This window comes from Pezoporus occidentalis, unplaced genomic scaffold, assembly GCF_034315485.1.
Source record: "Pezoporus occidentalis ecotype Australia unplaced genomic scaffold, CSIRO_AGI_Poc_V1 ctg87, whole genome shotgun sequence".
Taxonomy (NCBI): Eukaryota; Metazoa; Chordata; class Aves; order Psittaciformes; family Psittacidae; genus Pezoporus; species Pezoporus occidentalis.
In genome coordinates, this window is record NW_026916231.1 from 1,875,006 (window position 1) to 1,890,773 (window position 15,768).

At 39.8% G+C, this 15,768-nt stretch overlaps 1 protein-coding gene and 1 long non-coding RNA gene across 3 annotated transcripts in view; both read left to right on the forward strand.

The window, feature by feature from the left end:
* Positions 1-15,768, forward strand: part of LOC134156508 (uncharacterized) — a 165,082-nt gene that overhangs the window by 126,797 nt on the left and 22,517 nt on the right. The window lies entirely within an intron of this gene.
* The window catches only part of TRIQK (triple QxxK/R motif containing), a 58,808-nt gene that overhangs the window by 22,677 nt on the left and 20,363 nt on the right, over positions 1-15,768 (forward strand). The window lies entirely within an intron of this gene.

The following is a 15,768-nucleotide window of genomic DNA, read 5'->3' on the forward strand; positions in this document are numbered from 1 at the left end:
CCAGAACAATTCCACATGTATATTTTCCATCCTTCATCTGGTGTGTCGGTTGCTCGGCATGGAAGCTGCAGGATTTGTGGGTAGTGTTCATGACTCGTGCGATTGTGGGATCCTAAGCAGGCATACTGAGAGGATTATAGCATAACTAAAACCTGGTCTACAAATCAGGAATAGACATACTTTTGGCTCCTATTACTATTGTGTTGCTGTAGCATAATTTTTCATGAGGAGAGGTTGTTTGCCAATCATTCATCCTCCAATTTGTAGACTCAAGGTCTGCTTATTGTCTCCTATGTATCTTCTGACTTGCTGGCTGGATGCTTTAGGGGCCGGAGCTTATATAGGCACAGCCCAGGGGGTCTCTAGCTCCTCACATCCACTGGGAAGGAATAAAAGTTATGAATGAAAACAAATTCTTTTGTTTTGGAAAGCACAAGGTGCTAGGCTGGGCACAATCGTGAGGTGGTGGAGGTGGTGTTCATTGGCACAGCACGTGCAGAGTGATGGGGTGGTGAAGGGGACTGAGTGGGCGTCCTGAGACCCCAGCTGTAGCAGCGCAAGAGGGAAAAGAAAACCGCCCACCTGAACTAGCAGGTTAAACTCTGTGTGAAGTCAACCCTTTTTTTTGAAACTCCTTGGTGTGGGGAGCTGTCCCGAAGAAAGGCACCTCATCCTAGTGCCAAGGGTTATGGTCCCGCTGTAGCCCCAGTGAGATGAAGAAGAGCTTGTGTCTCGGCATGATCATGGTGGGTAGAGCTGAGCTCTGTTGTCTCGCAGCCTTCTGCAGAGTAGCTGAGCTGTCAGCTGGGTAATTGTGAACGAAAGTGGTCCCAGTATCCCAAACCAGGACTGGTTTGTGGTAGTATGGTTGCACTGATAATGCGAAAGAATAGACAGACCTTGGTGAGGTGGATGGATGGAGACTAGTGGCAGCAAGAGTGTCTCTGGACTTCCCATCTCCAGCTCCCAGCTCAGTTGTGAGCATGAACCTGATGCCTCCGTGTCTCCAGAGGGAAGCCCTTCTTGTGCCATCTCTGCTTGCCCAGCTGTTAGAAGTGTCTTTACCCTCCACCACCTCACTTTTTTCTGTTTTGTATGGTTCACCTCTTCTATTTTTTGCAGTTAATTTCCCCCTACCTTCCTTACCCTGAATAGTGCCATTGCTCAAATCAGACTGACTGCTAAGACTTGTCAGCTCAGAAAAGGGGAAAGTGTTACATTTTGACACTTTCTCATGAAATATATTACACACTTTGAAGTGAAATGTGATTGTTTTGGTTTGGATCAGGAAATGTTTGTAATCAGCATGAAAATTTTAGATTTAATTTCTGAAACAACAGCAACAGCAAAAAAATGTTTGGATGGAATTTGTGTTGAAAATTTCAAAATCGCACCATTTGTAACAAAACAGGAATTCCTGTATCTTTTGTCTTTTAAGAAAAGGCACGGGACCAGAATTCAGGGTTTGCATCATTGAGATTGCTCTCCACTGTCACAAGCAAAGATGTAGCAGGGGTGATGTCAATGGAATTAAAACTCTCCAACCTATTTTTTTAATTCGTCATCTGTTTTTTCCCCGTATTTGATGTCAGTCACCTATTTACTGGGGGAAACCTAGGGAGGGGAAAAGTACAGAAACGACTACTTGCTATTCTAAGTGGAGAAAAAAATGGGAGAGACCTCTCCTACTATTTATTTAGAGTGTAAAAACAAAGAAGTAGGCAGTTCCAGTGCATATGGAACATTACATTTACTTTCTTGAATTTTTCTAATAAAGACTTACTGTTAAGCACATAATAAAGAGAAGCAGAAAGAAACCCCAAACCTAACTCCTTTTGCAAGGAGTTGTCAAGGTTTGGAATGTTTTCCTCTGCTGAGTTTTGTACTTCACACTGATATGCCATGGATACCACATGCAGTCCCTTTTGTTTGGGAAGAATTTTTATGAAGAATGACTTTCATTGTCACAAAAAATGAGCTAGATCTTTTGGTCAGTGATTGCTGTTTTGAATTCAGTTTTGTGCCAGTGGCATCACTTCTTGGAAACTAGAGCAGGAGCAGCTGAGGAAAATAGTGCTGTGAAGTGAAGCCTAGTCTGGCTGTACTAATTTAATCCACATTTTGTGACGATTGGGATGTTTTTAAATATGTTCTGTGAAGGCTGATGATGGATTTTAAGCCCATACAGTATGTGATCGCTTATTTTTTAAAGTCCAAAGCAGTAAAGCTGTTTTATTGCCTTGGCTTGGAGCATAAAAGGTGATGGTAAATCTGGATATGTACTTGTGTTTGTGTGGATATTATTCAGTTTTCGTTTGCAGGGCAGACACAGCCCCAGCCGGAGCAGGGCTGGGAGGGGTGGCTGCAGAGCCAGGGGACTGTGGGAATGTGTACAGAGTCTGTGCAGAGATGCTAAGGAGAAGGGTGTATCTAAACCATTGTCTCCCATCCTCTCTCCACAGCAACCCCCTAGAGTTTCTTTGAACTTGTTTGATTATACTACTCTTACTGTACATTTATACTACGCTTGTTTAGTACTTCTATAGAGATGGAGGCTCACAGTCTGCTCTTACTTTAATCTCATCGACAACATCACCATTTCACTCAGTGGAGTTACTGCGAACTTTTTTATAGGTGTAAATGAGAGTGAAATTTGACATGCTGTTTCCAGTTGCTGAGCTGCATTTCAGCATGGTGTTACTTCAAGCACTTGCAATTCCTGTAGGGTATCTGGTGTCTAAAGGGCTTTTGCAGATACATATTTATGCTTGTACTTACTCTCAGCTTCTGATCCATTCTTCAGTGGATTAATTTCTGCAGTCAAATCAACCTAAAACAACCTCTTTGCATTCTCTCCAAAATTCATAAAAGTTTCGCTATAGACACATATGTGTGTGTGTATTACATTCAGAGGCAGAGCAGATTAACTTTTTTAGAAATTCTTTCACCAGGCTTTGAAAATCTTCGCTTGTATGTGTGAAGAGTGGACTTCAAAGTACTTGTATTTCAGTGTGAATCTGTAAATCTAACTTCAGATACCCATTTCTAAAAATCTCAGGCATAATTTTTCTATGTGTACAGTGTTCATATATGTGCACTCTCTGTATACGGTGCATGTGCTTATATCTATGGGTAATATTATGTCAATATAAATGCAAGAAGAGTTGGGCAGTGAAATACAAATCCAATTTCCTGCTATTTCATTGTAAGGTAGCAGTGTGGAAGGCATAAGAATGAAGTGACCGTGCACATGCATCTATCAAGATCTGCTTGATGTTTAATGTGGACGGCATTTCTTCAGTTACTATGCTGTGAGATACAGCACTATTTTCTTTTTATGAAGTGTAAGAAGAAAGACATGGAGTCCCTCTGGCTCAATTCAAAAGGTATATCTGAAGACACTTTCGTGTTTCGTGCTTCAGGACATGACCACTTCCATTAGGTAGTTCAGCAGGTACTGGACCTATTTATGGCCTTAATAAAATGCGTTAGATGTCTGTGTTCAGGGTAAGCATAACCCCAGAACAGTCATCTGGATTTTGTAATGAATTCATTCACATTGGTGATTGCTGTCACGTAGTCTGTTAATTGCATGTTGTCAGGGATTTCTGTAACTGGTTTGTATTAAAAATATTTTTTTCAGTGGAAGATTTTGCTTCTAGTATGCCTTATTTTGGAAGAAAGTTAGGAGCTGGCTACATTGTGGTTTTCAAGGTCTTGAACTATTTATGGGATTGTCTGCTAGGCTCTGCATATTACTTGCAGGCTTAAAGTATGGGTAGGAAGTGAAGTAACAGGGCAGCAGATCTTAGCTCAAACTGCTAGAATGAAAGTATAAAAAGGCAGTTGCTTAATTTGAATTACAGTTACAGAAATTGCAAGCATTGTGCAGCTAGTTTTTGCTTTTACTCAATGGTAAAGGCTGATTAAAAATAAGCACTATTGAAAGTATTCACACATTCAAAGGTATTTCAAGATTTTTCATTTGTGTAGCAGTTAGATCAGTACAGCAAAACACCATGATGTGAACAAAGAGCTTCACAATAAAAAGTGGAATGTGGGAAATCAAATACTCTGCCCTGATTGAGTGCTTAATAAAATTAATAAATTTACAGTTAGTATAAGGCAAGTAACTAATCTGGTTTTTAATCTCTGAAATACTTGAAATCTAGTCCTTGTCACCATCCCAGCTTCAAAATATCCTATTTGCCATGGGACCAACCAAGTTGTAGACTGCTAAGGTATTGGTATTGTTCTAAAAGAACTCATATATTAAATAATAATATTTTGAAGAGTTTTGACTGCCTGTTAAATAGGAAAGGTGGGAAAAGCCTGCCTTTTCCTTAGTTTATTTTCTGTGACTATCTTAGAATTATCACTGTATCTGCATTGGTGCTGTAGGATTTGTAGCAATACTGATATCCTCAATTGTGATACTTGATTTTTCATTAACATTTTAGAATGAGTGGAGTTTTTTTGTTAGAATTAATTTTCCTATGGTATTTTCACCAAATACCTGTGGGCTTTCTTGTTCATAAGAACTGGGGTTTGGATGATCTAGGGTGTAATAGGTAAGAGGATGTGACACAGCTCATCACTAAATCACTTGCTCAGGTTCAGCCTAGGTGATAGTCATGGGAAGATGGTAACTGCCTAGCAGATGTTGGGTGGCATTTATGATGCGATGTTTTTGCATTCAGTTCCTAGTGGAGAAGTGTTGAAAAACATCATTATTTGTTGGCAGTCAAAACACAGGAGCTGGATAATGAACTAGCATATGGAGTGAAACAGTATCTTAGCATTAGACATGGTCCCTTCAGCTCAAGGTTACAGCGTACTGATGAGAGCGTGTCTCACATTCCCTGAGGCTGTTGTGAGTAAGTTTGAACTTGGAGAGTGCATTAAACTCCTCAGCTTTGGACCCCTTGGGCGCAGTGCTCGTGTTGACCTGGCTTTTAGCAGTGCTAATTAACTTGGCCACAATCTTGTGCATTATATGACAATGCATCTCCTAGTTTGAAGTTGGCTTGCACTTAACCAGTTCATTTCACAGGCAAAATGAGTGTGCAGCTGTTTGTGTAGACCTGGCCTGAAGGAACTTCAGTCACTGTCACTGAAGAGCTGGAAGAAGTTCAAAGTAGGATTCAAGTGGGGCCACCTAGGAGTTTTGCAAGTATTGAGTGGGGATGTGTAAGAATCATCTCTGTAGGCTTCTGTTCTAATGAGTGAAAGGTCTGAATTTGGGCTGGTGGTTCATGTAATTTGTAGGCTAAACAAGCCTGGTACTGCTTTCTGGCACAGAGGCCAACTGGCATCAAATGACACTGACCATACTGTTAAACTCTTTATCCCTAAAACAGAGTGGTTGCTTGCAAACCTCATATTGAAAATTTCTCTAGGCCCACGTTAACTTTTGGGCCATGTGTAAGAATTGCTTGGGAGAGGGATACTCTGGGTACAAACTGTGCCAGGGACTGTTGTAACAACTAGAGTGTGGATACCATTGAATTCCAGTTCCACTTGTCATTGTATAATATATTGTAATATATCTATCTGCAAGCAGATAGCCAGAGGGTACAGTTTGACTTTACAAAGCAACCTTTAGCAACACCTACCTCTCTCAACTTGTTCCTGTTACTATGTCACATAGTGTGTGCCATGTCTCGGGTGGCACAGCTGTTTGAGTGCCATTTTGATCCAGCTTGAATCAGAAATTGTGCTGGGCAGTTTTTCAGTTGAATGAATTCCTTATCTACTTCATCATCTGGCTGCATGCACAAGCAGATAATATGCATCAAAGGGCAGGACGGCACACAGCAGAGGCTGACGTATGTGGCAAAACTCAAGCCAACAAATGCCATAAGCCAGTATTGCTGTTGAACATACTGCTATGCCAAGCCACACCTCAAGTGGGTCTAGGAAAAGTCTTTATTCCATATAACATGCAGAGTGACCGGATTAGGAAGTGTAAAGGATTGGCTTCCTTTGTAGACTTCCCCCAACTTCTTAGAATCACTTCTGATTTCAGTCCATTGGCCTCTGTTGGTCAGATGAGTCCTACTGTCAGAATTACATTATGAATAACTATGATAGTTTAAATCCATGTATTTTTAGAGGTATTTCTCACTGTCTGCAGTGAACAATGATGCTGCCTTCCCTACATGTGGAAGGTATAACAAGACATGAATGCAGTTATTTTTTTGGCACAACCTCTTCCATAATGTTTAGGTATAGTATGGTGTGTTTTGCCTGACAAACATTAGAAAGAAATTGAGTGAAGCAACTTGTGGGATTCTCTCAAGAAATACTTTTCCAGAAAAGACAGGCTGAACTCCGCTATTTTCTGGAATAGATGGGGACTGTGCAAACTCGAATGAACTGCACAGGGAGAAACATTGAATAAATTGCAAATCAAATAGAACTGAAGGTACAATCCTTAACATACTTCATAGTGTGAAGCGTCTCAGAAAATCAACCTGTTAAGTACAATACCAGATGGAAATGATCGGTAGAGTTACAAGAAAATCAAATTCACGCCTGTAACACAGGAGGCTCTGTGTATCTTGATAGGCAGCTTGGAAAACCACAGACTCCATAGCATATATTCCATGGAAGAATTTCTGTCCAAATGCTTTAATGGAAAAAGCAAATATGACCTGTTGTGTTTGTATAGAGAAAACTATCAGATTCAAATGAGTAATTGTCATGAAAAGGACAAAGAAGGAAGTGCTTTCATATGCTCTTCAGAGAGGGAGAATAAAATATTTTATCTGTGGCAAAAGCAGGAAACATGTAGTGCACAGAGGATTGTCTTCCCCATCTTACTTCTGTCACTGATGTAAAAAGAGAAATTAAAAAGCCTAGTTCAGTGTTAACTTTTTTTGCTTTATCCAGCTACCTTTCAGGTAATTTTTAGTCTGGAAAGAAACACTTCCTACAGCCAAGACGCTATGAGTAGGAAGGTTGGATTTTATGGTGGTGGAGCCTGGGGACAGGTATCACAGTACTGCATTTAGAAGAGTTATTTCAGATGCTCATCCTTGTAACTGGGAGCAAAATTAAACCCATAAGTGTGAAGATAAAATGAATAACATTTAGATACTGGAAAGGCTCATTATATTTCTTCAGGATTTGTTTGTTGGCTGTTGTCAAAATACTATCAAAGAACTGTGCATGTTGCTAATTTAATAATAATTTTGGAAAAGTTTCATGATAAGGAGGCCAAACCCCTTTACAGGTTGCCAGGGAAGTTGTGAGATTTCCATGTCTGGAAATCTTTTTAAATTGGTTTGTTTGAAGACCTGAGACACGTGATCTAACTTTGAAGTTAGCCTGGCCTAGCTTATGTTAGAGTAGGAAACCTTCAGAGTCCTCTCCATTCTGAATTATGCTGACATCATGCCATTATTCTCATTTGTTTCTGAAATGCCAGGAATATTTGGTTAGAGTGGTACAGGCATAGAGTCCTGCTACAGAAAAGGTTCTCAGAGCTGCTCAGTACATTGCTGTGCATGGGTAGCTGAAGGAATAGAAAGCTAATGATATAGTACTTGTCATGCACTGCTACATAGGAATGCCAGGGTGGGTTGCAGCAGCATCTTAAAACATGGTTTATGTCTTTACTTTCATGCCTGGCTAGTTCCTTACCAATGCTGCCAATTCATCAGCTGGAAATCATAGAGGGAAAGTTCCCTTGTTTCTGATGATGATGACCCATGCATGCATTTAAAATAAAGATAAGAAATATTAAAGCCATTAAATGTGGCACTGGAGGCACCGTGTTTGAAGTACTGAGTACTGCTTTGCTCATCCATGTTTAAGAAAGATGAATCAAAAGTGAAGGACATGCTGAAAGAACTACTAAAAGGACCAAAAAGAGCTGAGAAGAGCCTTGTTTAGCACAGCTGAACACAAACTAAAAAAATATGGTTCCTCTTGGTGAACTTTTTGGGAGTAAGCACTTTGGAAAGACATATATTTATAGTCTGTAACTGGCTATAAATTGTCTGTAAAGAAACGTATCTGGAAACTAAAAAGCAGTTTCTTACCAGTAGGCGATTGAGCGAGCTTCTTGAGTAATGTCCTACAGGTAGGGCTAAAGACAAAAAACCTCACAAAACTAACTTGTTTTCCAACTGATCTTTTTCTATCATCAGTTTTGATCAAAACTGCATGATATGGGTGCCTTCACTAGCAGGGTACTGGATTTCAGTAGTTCACCACGTCCTTCCTAGTCATATGTTCCATATGGACAAAGTTTCACTGTGAAGTGGAGCAGCTTTCCAAGATATTTATAGCTAGAAAATGCATTTGGAAGGATTACCATAACTTTCTGACTGTAGTTCTACTTGTGGAAAAATTAATACTGAGTATTTTCACCAAAACCAAGATTTTAGGAGAACATAAAACATAATCTTGAATTTTGCAGGTTTTTTCCATTTATGATGGGTAGAATATAAAATTCAAGCTGAAAGTCCACACTGAAAGAAGAGACGTGAGGGAAGATGGGCACATTTTGATTGTAACGTTAACCTTTGTTTTTCAATGCCTGTGCTAGCAACAGAATGTGGTGAAGCTACCAAAAGTTTCCACATCATGTTTTCCTGTTTGTTTCGGTTTTGTTGGTTTTTTGGTTGGTTGGTTGGTTTTTTAGTACACTGCTGGGTGTACATTTGGTGTTGCTGTTCTTTTTGTTCTTTGTATTATAGAATTGCAGTACTTAACAGTCTAGTAGTACGTATAGTATGCAATTTCTTGGAGGCTCCTCAGTTGTACATCTTTGACATGACGTTCCTATATCACCCTTAGCCCTAGGTGTTGCAGCATGTCCCGCTGGTAGGAACAGGAGGTGACTGGGCATCCTTACCAGCAAAACTTAGTTTAGCATGTTTTGAAGAAATTCATACGGGCATGCAGCACTAGGCATTACTGAAATCTTTGGCATAAAATTACTTGAATCTTCGAAGTGCACACCAGTGTGGGGGACACTGAAAGAGCTTCGTCCTCAGTAAATCTTGGATTAGGTTGATAAATTGGCTAGAGTGGGTTATAGCTGGGTAAACCCTTGGAGTAGAAAGCGATGGAGGCGCGTGTGTTTATGAGGACTATTAGCCATTAACGTATCACAGGGTCATATTGACTAAGGTCACCATTTAATTGTAGCATGGAATGCTGGCCTCAGAGAAGAAGGAGATAAGACTATTGACTTGTTTTACCTCATCAAATCCCTGCACTTTTCCGAAACCAAAAGAAGGAAGACTTATCTAGGACTGCTTGTACATTTGATGAGTCAGAATGTGCATGTCTTGTCCAAGGTCATACCCAAAATATGAGAGAGGAAAAGATATTCTGGTCCTTGTCTATTACCCTAACCATAAATGCATTTGTCATAGAATCATAGAATGGTTTGGGTTGGAGGCCACATCAAAGACCATCTGGTTCCAACCCCCCTGCCATGGGCAGAGACTCCTCACACTAGACCATGTTGCCTAAGGCTCTGTCCGTCTTGGCACTGAATACTTCCAGGGATGGGACATCCACAGTTTGTCTGAACAACCTGTTCCAGTGTCTCACCAGCCTCATAATGAAGAGTTTCTTACTAATATCTAATCATTTATCTAGTCATCCTATCTAATCATGAATATAGTCATCTTCCATTGGTCCGTTGCCTCATTTACTAGATATCATACAACTTGATCAGTGAATCTTATTGTCCATATTTACGTAGCTACTGAAAGAGGAAGGGGCTTCTGACCAACATACATTAACATAAAATGATAAAAATTCATAACATTCTGTATTCTGGTATGTATGTTAGGAGCAGACAACTTTATTCCGTGACTTTTCAGTGCCTGCCTTTGAACATGTCGGTATCTGTATCTGTATTAAAAATACAGGTAGGTGCCTAAGGATTCTTTCTGTGATATTTCTGTGGAGAAAACCAGTAAAAAATAAAGTATTAGCACATTATGGAGTGAACGGTCAGTGAGTCTTCTTGGCTCATCCTGTAGCTGTTTAATTGTAAGAAAGAAAACCCCTAATTAGAACATGATTATTAAATTAGCATTGTGCTTCTGCCACACCTTTGGATTTTGAGCCACAAGAACTAAGAAGTAACTAGATGGTATCTTCATTGCATGCATGTTTCACTCAAATGTTAGTTGCAGTAATTTTGTTTTAATAGTGTCCTTCTGCGTATGCAAAATCTCTTTGCTAAATTCTTAGAACTTGGCATATCAGATCCAGTGGCTTTTTCTTGGCTCTAGGAAAAGTAAGTGTCATAAGGACTGAATGGTTACTGAAAGGGAAGTTGTACCTCTTTTCATCTGAGGAACTGAACTGTTGAAAAATAGACCATAGGGAGGGTGTGTGGCTTTGTTTTTTTCTGTGTTTCTCTATCTATCTACAAAATGGGACATTCAGAAAAGCAATTTACTCCAAATGTGAGGCAAACCTCTAGGTTGTGATGAGCTGAAAAATGACTGAAAAAGAAATGCACTGCCTGTTTTTCACTCTGCATGCTATGTGTAATAAATGTGTAATTTCTGGTATGTTTAAAGAACGGGATCAGTCAGAGTGAGAAATGTCAATAGAGAACTGTTCAGGTAGTTTACAGGTAACCTCTCTCATCTGTCCTGAGCCATGCCTGTCCTGTCTGCATGAGAACCCACCACCACGGGAAGTGGGGGTTTCTCTCTACTGATGCTGCACATCAGGACTGTCACAGAGGAGATGCACTTGAACTAGGACCAAGTCACTGATCACCTAATGGTGCATGGCTGAAGTTCTGTGTCCTGTATGGCATGCAAGACCCCACTTGGTGACTAGGCAAAGGGACTTCTCCAGTGAGAGAAAAGAGAAGGGAGTGTGGACTTATGTAGGACCTTTGTGATTAGAGCAGTGTTCGTATAACAGTTTGTGAGGAAACAAGCACAGCTAAAAGTTCCTTTTCTGTTTAGTTCTGTTTAATTCTAGAAACTGAAATTGCTTTGTGCATAGGTTAATAAATATTTAATACACATTTTTAATGAATAAGAAATTGACTTTAAAGGTCAGTAGCAGATTCAGTTACTTTTTCAGGTACTTTTTTTAAGTGTTTCTCATTATATTTGTAAATGTAATTTTAAAATACTTGAAATTAATATAGGCCATCAGAGTATTATCTCTTAATAGATAACACTTATGAGTGTTTTTCACTTCTATTGCACCATTAGACAAGGATCTTGGATTTTTTTATGTGTACCAAAATCTTGTAAGGAAAAGAGATTTCCCAAGGTCATACAGTAATTTTGTGAAAGAGTCAGGAATAGAAAACAGTTCCATGCTTTATCTGCTCTAATTGAATACTTTTCCAGATGGTAGATTATTTTCCTTAGCAGTCTCTCCAGCTTTTGTATGCTTCCTCCAAGAAGCAGCATACTTAAAAGATCATCCTGTGGAATAAGGTTTTGGAAAAAATTATGCTGGGAGCAGTCCTTGTTTCTTTGAATAAATTGCCCTAATACATACCTTTCACTATTGTTCATAATATAGTCATGTTCAAAATACAACTATTACTGAAACCAACTTACTTCATTAAAATATGAACAGAGCACTGATACTGATGCAAATGATGAAATAAAATCGAAAGGCCGCAGATAAACTCATTGCCATCATTCTGATGGCAAAGTGATTAGAAAAATGCAGAATAAAGTTCCTTGACAAATGCATATGCCTAAAGAAAAGGTGTAGAATAAAGCCTAGCTAATATTCATTATATGTTGAAGATTGCAGTATTTGTTAATGATAACAGATACTCGCCTGTAAGGCAGCAAGTCCTGTCCTGAAGTCAGGAGTAAGATGCCATTATTTTACATGGCTGGAAAAATAAAGATAAATTTTGAAGTTAGCCAGGCTCCTCTATCCTGTTATCTCAACACAAACACAGATCTCATTACTGACTGTAGCCCAGTTTGGCTTTTGAAGGTAAAATTGTGTTTCCTGATAATGCTTTCAAGACATTATCACACCTTTAGTTCTGTGGTCCATAAACCATAACTCTGGGTGCTCATGAATATGTATTTCCTTTACACTTTTAAGTAAGCTGCTATTGCTGTCATTCACTTTTAGTTAAGACCTGTCAGGTGGTGTTTCTGTTGAGGGAAAGAAGTTTAAATTATGGGAGAACTAAAGATATGTAGTTCTTAGGAGTGCTAAAATTATGAGTGAGTTGGAGAGATTATGCCTTACAAGTAATTTTAGGATCCCAAGGGATAATGGTGATGTGTACAAGAGATGTTCCCTTCTCCACTAATTCCATTAAAAGCCTCTGATTTCTGCACTGCTGGAGTGAAACTCCAGAAACCTGCTTTTCCATCTTACATAATCACTTTCACAGTATCCTGTAGCATCCACCTCTGCTAAGACTGTCAGTGCATTGACTTCTGGAGTGACAGTGATATATAGGTCTGACAAAGCATCCTTCGCAATATGCTTCATTAAAGTGAGAACTTGCAAATGCTGACACTATTACTGGAAACCTTTTACTTTGGCAGAATTAATAAATTACAACTCATATTTTGGGATGGTGTTGTAATATACAGCTGGTCCAGAATGATACGACTTACTAGTACGGAATTAGAGCATCTTGGCAGACAGCATCCAATTTATTTTCAATTCTGAGAAAAGCATTATCCACTGGATAAGACACTGGCTCAGGAATTCAGGCATTTAGGATCACAGTTGTGCCATTCTTCCGGTGCCTGATCCCATGCAAGTCTCTTCACCTAGATGTCTTTTCTTCCTTCCCCTGCTCTTTCCCTTTTTAAATGTTGCTGTGGTCATTCATAGGTTGTCCTCAGTTCTTGCAGCTTCTCTGCTTCTAGATGAACACCATAAATCCCATACTTGGAGTAAATCCGTAAATTTAGTTTGTTACCCAAAAGTTCTAGTGCCAGTCCAGGCTTTGTTTGATTAAGATTTAGGAAGCTTTACTTTAGCAAGTTGTGACCAGTGGTGAGTTAATCTGAAGCAAAGGATGTTTTTAATCTTGGCAGTAAGGATGCAGGCTAACGTTAAAAGGCATTAGAAGTGACCCTAGCTTCTCCTGAGCTCTAATGTCTCTGAGGCTCTGTCCCTGGTTCATCATGCAACTTTGCCAGTGTTCTTTGTTTGCTGCAAGGTGGTTTTGTTTGATTATTTTTCATAAAATCAGATGTAGGATTTAATGTCAGGTGATGTACTAGTACCGTTCAAATACTGCCATCTTCTTGTGTGCGAGAACAGAAAACTGTGAAACTATCAGAAATGGATGCAATGTGGTATCTGTGGTGGAAGTTCTGTACTCTATTTCTTAAGGCCTCATCTGTTCCACAAATTGCTCAGGTTTTTCCAAACCACCCCCAAGAGCTCTCTGTTCCAGCTAGAAAAAAGGAAGCTGTGAGTGATAGGTTGTGTCCTCTCCTTCATGGGCTAACTGTTGCCATACCTCCTCTGAACAAAGTCCCATAAAATGGCTGGTCAGGTTTGGTCTGGGAGGTCTGTGGCTCCTGGGAGGGTGCTTGCTCATGGAGGAGCAGGGGCATGGGAGATGACTTCAGATCCATGTGGTTCCACGGTCCCACTGTGACATCCCTCAGGGACAGGCCCTGGTCACCTAATAAGATTGGACACATCAGGTACAGCAACTACAGGAGAGGAAGAGAGAACCTTCTCTCCTGAAACACCATGGACTCTGTCCAGAGCATCTAATATTATTATTACAGTATTTGGTGACATGGTGCTTATTCAGCAACCATTGTTGTGAATGACTCAGTGATGTTGTCTGGCAGTAGCATGATATCCACCCGAGTAACTGGGAATAAATTTCTAATTACTGGTACTGAAGACATTTTTCAGGCAGTGGTTGGCTTGGTCGTGTTCATATACTCAAGAGGTCAAACTTACTGCCAGAGATGTGGTCTGGAAGGGTTTCTTGCAGGTTCAGATACACTAGGGCTATTGAAGGTTTTTTTTTTTCAGTGGGGAAAGAGGTATATTGCTTTCATTTTGATCATGGTCTTAGAATCATTTAAGTGTATGTTGGTTTTCTTCCTAAAAAGTACCCCAGTAGGGAATCTTTGACTTCTGTGACCTCAGTTGCTTCTGTCAAGGTCAAAAGAAAAGTAATTTATGTAAGACAATGGGAGAAATTTCTGGCTATGTAATTGCAGGGATAAGAAGAAAAGAGATGTTTTGAGGAACATCTGTTCCATGGATATGCTTTATTGTGGGCAACTGAATTGGATGACCTGGTCATCAGTGTCTATATTTTTCTTTATTGTCTTTAAGTGCTCTCAGTGGGGAACTGTTAGTATTTTCCTACCTTCCTGCTGAAACACAGGCCAGCTTTTATTGGAGTTAACCTCTAGTAATTATAAAGCCACCATCACAATAATAAGCAAACAGATGGGACATATAATATTAATAAATTATTGAATGCAACTTCCTCAGCCTTCACAGTAAGCTCTTTGGGACAGGGACAGACAGTTTCTTGTAAGCACTCACAGTACAACAAGGAGGTAAGCAACAGCCAACATGATTTGTAAAATCAATTCAATTCCCTTCTCTGACAGAGTAGCAAACGTTATTGATGGGGAAGAGGAAGAGGCGCTATGTGCCTTGACCTTGTCAAGGCTTTTGGACAATTTATTCTCGTAAACAAAGTAGAGATGTGTGAATATGAAGCTACTGCAAGATGGGCACCGAACTGGTATGAAAGCCATTCTTGGTAGATATTAATGGTTTAGTGTCTGTTTGTAAATGTGTAATGAGGCATTCATAGTGGTCTGCCCTGGACCCAATGTGAATTGCAAGTGATATGATGAATTTACGAATTATACCAGTATGGGAGGCAGTAAAGAGCTAAGAGGTTAAGATTAGAATTCAACCTACATTTAAGACATTGATGAAGTAGCTTGGAAAAGTAGAATATAATCCAACAAGGAAAAGGGCAAGTTTCTTAACTTTGGTATAAGTAATCAGCCTACAGATTGAGTATGGGTAAGGAATGCTTAGGCCATGATTTTGGAGAAAGGGTTTGTAACAGTGAGCAGTGTCTCAGGCAGACTTGTTATTCAATGTGCAAGGAGAGTATATACATAAAAGATGCCAGTAAGGCCTCAGATGAAGTGCTGTATTCAGTTCTGTACAAAGATCAGAAAGAAAGTCTAGAGGAGAGCAAGAGGAGCCTAGAAAACAAAGACTGAAGGACTGATAAGGGCTGGTTCCATCTGGAGAACAGAAGACTAGAAAGATGTAGCGGCAGCCACTGAATATATGAAAGCCTTATGCAAAGAAGGGAATAAATCAACTGTCCTCCAAGTCAGTGGAAGATACGACAAAAAAGTAATGTGCTAAGAGTTCAGTGCGGGAAGTTTGAGTTAGATATCAGACATAACTTTCCATGTTAAACCTAGCGAAGCACTGGGGGAAAGCTAGTGAGGCTGTGCCATCTCCATTTTCAAGGACCTGCATTTCTGAGACTCTGTACTCCCCATGTGGAACATGGTTGTGTGCTCCAGGTTGGTATCTGTGACAACAGTGTAACCATCTCTGTCTTGTCTTTGCTACTTAGCTTCTATCTGGCAGAGCCCCTCCTGTTCAGCTTTTTCCCCTGTTAAGTGAACTATGAATACAACTTCAAATGGGATATATTAAAAAAATTCTGAGGCCTCTAGAGACAGAGATGGAAAAGACCAGAGGAGCACACTCAGGACTTTTGCAGCTCTGGAATGATGGTGCTGCATTCTA